The following is a 4,846-nucleotide window of genomic DNA, read 5'->3' as shown; positions in this document are numbered from 1 at the left end:
AGAAAAAGACGTCATGCCCTCATATTTCTGGTTCTCTATCTAATTTTCTCTTTCAATTCCTGTCATGTGGGTTTGTGTATATGTTTAAAAGAGAGAACGTTTAAGGCAGAACAAATTTTTTCTTTAGTTCTCTCCCACTCCCGGTGAGTGTTGGTAGCACTTGCCACATTATAAAATTCCGCTGAAGGTAGCAAAAATAGTCAAAATACCTCATAAAGCAAAGTAGCAAACCACAATAGAGGTGAATGCCATATTAAGCAAACCAAAAGAGAGATATGGTATCAGGGCCGGCCCTAAACATTTTGGGGCCTTAGGCGAAAACTAAAAATATGGCCTTTTATATATATATATATATATATATATATATATATATTAATTAAATTAATATTTATTTAATATTTTTATATTATAATATATTTCATTTAAAATATATTTTTCTTGCATTTTAAGATGTAAATTGACAAATTAAATTTTTGTATTCAAGTTCTTCTAACATCTCATTTTCAATCGATAATATAACTAATTCATTTAATCTTTCTTGGAACATTGTCGATCTTAAATATGATTTTATTGATTTTAATTTTGAAAAACTTCTTTCTGCAGAAGCTCCAGATGCATATTTTCTAGTAGAAATTTCTAATCAAACAACATATTTATAAAGACTAAAATAAAATAAAAATAAAAATAACTTTAAAATGTAGAGCAAATAAGAAATAGAACATGATTTACATTGAAATTATTGTTGTAATTTCATCGAACAATAACAAGTTTTTAGCAATCACAACCTGCATAAATAAAGACTTATTTAATATATTACCACTAACTAATATATATATATATATATATATATATATATATATATAAACACAATATTAAAATTTAAAAAAAAAGTACAAGCATAACAAAAATTTAAGCACAACTATAACACTAGGCTTATTAATTTATAATATCCACCAAAAAAAAAAACACAAAACAAATCCTATCTATAACAAACAAACAAAAAAAACAAAAAAAAAAAGAGGCTGAATCATTACAAAGGTCAAAGGAATACGGCCCGACTGAATCATTGAAAAAAAAAAAAGAGGGGCTGAATCATTAAAAAAAAAAAAAACAAAAACTGGAAGGCCCAAACTGTTACAAAACCAGGCCCAATCTCATTATCCCAATCAGCCAATATAAATTATTTAGATTCTCAAAACCGGACCCCAAATATTTTAGTGCGCTTCCCATCTCAGATTCTCAATCAGTCAAACTCACACCGGACCCCAAATTTTTATAAATTATACCTGAAGATGAAGATCACGGCTAGTGAGTCCGTGAGTGGTGAGCCATGAGCAGACAGCAGGTGACTGATGAGGGTGGCGGAGAAAGAATGAGAGAGGCGGCGAGGCGGCGTCGCGGTGACTGGCGAGGCGGACTGATGAGCTGCTGCCTTGCTTGCTTCAGTTCAGTTGCTTGAAGATTTGGAGAGAATCAGAGTTCAGAGAGAATGAGAGACAGAGAGAGGCGGAGAGCAGAGAGAGGTAAAATGTAAAAATTTTGGTTTGTCCAGAGTATAACATTGGTTAACCGGATTTTTGGATTGTCTGATACTAATTTTTTTTTGGTTTAAATCTGATACTAAATTATTTTTTTTCCCTATTACTCCTTATTTTTTAAATTTGGGCCTCCCTTCCCCTTGGGGCCTTAGGGCCTTAGGCAATTGGCTAACTTGCCTAAGACAAAGGCCGGCCTGATGGTATGGATGATATAAATTGTTTAATAAAGGATTCTCGAATAACAATTAGAACAAGTACTCACTACATTAAAAATATTTTATTAATAAAAATGTAAATCCATTAAAAAAATATATTCACTTTAGATTAAATTAATGCTTGTGAGATAACATTTAAGACCGTGTCATTTATAAATTTTTGTTGTGAATGCATTGATGTAGACTACTAAAAGAAACACATTAATTCCTTTTATTTTATTTTTTTCCATTCTCATCTTATTTTTAGTTATTCCTAATATTTTTGTATTTTGACATGATATCATAACTATGTCTCACTTTCTTAAATGCTGAAATTAATGCTAAGGTTTAAACATTAGAAATTGGAAATTTTACTTCAACATAAAAAAAAAAAAGGGGCAATTTTTACATCGTTTTATATAATGTTATCTTAACATTATTTTGTTAGGAAGTCACCAAGTGGGGTCTTTTTAATTTATTGCACTACCACGTCCAAGGTCAATCTTTTAGTCAATTGTGAAAAAATAAATAAATAAATTTTAAGAAATCAAGACTTACAACACTGGCACTTATAAAAAAGCCAAACCTTTGTAAGTACTAGCAAAGCTTATAAACCGAAAACTCACTCACTAACTGACCAATATGGTACGTTAAACCGCTTATCTTTTTTTCTTTTTCTTTTTTGAGATAGTATAAACAAAAGACACAAAAGATGAGGAAGAAGAGAGCGGAAAGATAAGACTTACAACACTAGCACTTACAAAAAGACCTCATCTTAAGTAGGCTTTTAAATGTTATTTTGTTTTGTTATTTCACAATATTTCATTCAATTATTTTCAATTATTTTTAGTCTGTGTAGTCCCTAAGGGAAAAAAAAACTATGAAATATGTATAGTATGCATTCAAAAAGGTGAAAAAAAATTTTAATGGGCTTTGCAGCAAATCCTGCAAAATAACGATGTGCTAATATCTAAGAACAACACCTGTCCAGGGCAAGGCAAGGTATTGAATTTTGTAGGACAAGTGTTGTTCTCAGATATTGATCCGTCATTATTTTGTAGGATTTGCTACAACTTATTTTGTAGCAAATTCTTATCCTTTTTTAATATGCTTAATCCCTATAAATAAAAAGCTCTAATTTTAAATTTTGCAGGACATGTGTTCTCAGATATTGACACGTCATTATTTTGCAGGATTTGTTGCAACCTTAGAATAAAAAGCTCTAATTTAATTCTATAAAACTTGGAATATTAACAATTTTTTAACATTTATCCTTTTTTTTTTTTTGAGAAATAGAAAACTGATATTATTAAAGCAAACTCAGCCAAAGTTGACTAAAGTTTAAGAAAGTAGGTGTGAAGAAACATCCTCCTTTCATCTTAATAAACATCTAAGATGTCTAGCATGTTTAGCTAGGTTATGAACTACAGAGTTACATTGTCTACGCGTACAGGAGAAAGTGACTGCACAAAAGGTCTCTCCAAAGGTCTTGGATTCGTATACCAGGTGACTAAACGAAAAGAGGAGAGACATCTTCGCAGCAGAGAGTTCTATACATAGTTTTAGAATCATCCTCCAAGATTATAGGGGAGAAAGCAGTCACTAGCAAGTTGAAGAATTCGAACAGCTACCAAACCCTCCACAGTGTCAACCGAAGAAGGGAGTGTTACTTTATCCATTTCTATTAAATTCATGCATGACCATGATATTTGATTTTTTGTACAAAAATAATCTTAAATAGTTAGTTTGCATATTTACGTAAGGCAAGAAAAATAAATTTTAAGTTAAATATTTTATGATAAAAAAATATTTAAAAAAAATTTGACAAATATTTATATGAAAAAAAGCTTGTTTTTAGTTGTCCTCTTAAGCCTGTCATGTGATTAAAAAAATTTAAAAAGCTTTTAGTCAACAACGCAAAGAGCATGCAACAAGGACAAAAAAAATTCACAACAATTAAATTAGCAAGTTTGTACTGGTTGTTGTCTGAACCTATCCCTGATATTAATTTTTTATCTACCACATAACAATATTCAAGTGGAAAAAAGTTTTTCTTCAAACTAGTTTGGAGAAAAACCTTACCTTTCAAACTGTTCTTATAGTTTTTCTTTATTGAATGTGAATTTCAAAAATATAACAATTGGATTGTATGTTCTTATAATATTCTTCGTGCATGCAAAATTTCAAGAAAATCAAAGATCAATAGTTTTGCTATCAATCAAATGTCTAAATTTCAAGTTTTTGTGGTCTAAAGTTATGCATAAAAATAAATTTATTGATCGAATAGTAAATAACACCCGAGTTTTATGAAATTTGACATGTATGTTAAGAATATAAAAAAACATGTAATTCAATAGTTAGATTTTAAAATTTCACATCCATAAAAAGATATTGGAGGAATTTTAAGGGTTTTTCTCTAAACTAGTTTGGAGAGAAACTTTGTTCTAACTAAGTAGGGATGAAGCCAGAACATGAAATTAGGGAGGGCGACTTTGTTTCTGGTTGAGTGTGGCGGATTTGGCCTCTGACTCTGTTACTTAGCTGCTTAGGGTTGTTTTATTTATTTATTTATTAGTGTTTTTGATGTGTGCGACTGCTATTGGGTAAGAACAAAATTATTTTGTTTATAAAGTTTTAAATGCCCGAGTTTTTTTTTTTTTTTTGGTAAAATTGATTGATTGAGATTTACTGTTTTTAGCTTTATTATTGGCAATTTTTATTGTTAGGATGTATATTTTGTTTTAAATTTTAGATCTATAAATTTTTTTATGGCCTTTAAAATGAATTTTTTTTTTTGAAATTCCTTTTAAAGGAGTTAAATGCTAGAGTTACAAACTTCTTTATAAATCACTAATATGATGAGTGATTATTAGTAAATAAAAAAAGTGATATAAGTGGTAGATCTAAATACAAACTAATAAGAATTTACTATCTTAACAGTTTGTGCAAATATTATTAAAAAATTTGTCATTATAGTGTTACTTAAAAGAACCAATAATATTATTAAAAAACATAAATATAATTTTATAGAACAAATTTACTTACGAGTATATACCAATATTAAAATAAAATAATTAAAGGTCATTGCCCCAAGGTCAAAACCTCCTCCCTCCG

General features: G+C 29.2%; 1 long non-coding RNA gene across 1 annotated transcript; it reads left to right on the top strand.

Annotated features, from left to right (window-relative positions):
• Positions 1-1,123: 1,123 nt before the first annotated feature.
• LOC142642928 (uncharacterized) lies at positions 1,124-3,521 on the top strand. Its single transcript, XR_012845774.1, has 2 exons — positions 1,124-1,523; positions 3,186-3,521. It is a non-coding gene; the product is annotated as an uncharacterized LOC142642928 (long non-coding RNA).
• Positions 3,522-4,846: the final 1,325 nt, after the last annotated feature.

The sequence above is a fragment of the Castanea sativa genome, chromosome 7 (assembly GCF_040712315.1).
Source record: "Castanea sativa cultivar Marrone di Chiusa Pesio chromosome 7, ASM4071231v1".
Classification (NCBI taxonomy): domain Eukaryota; kingdom Viridiplantae; phylum Streptophyta; class Magnoliopsida; order Fagales; family Fagaceae; genus Castanea; species Castanea sativa.
Note: the sequence above shows the minus strand (reverse complement) of the source record. Positions and strands in the feature narration are given on the sequence as shown.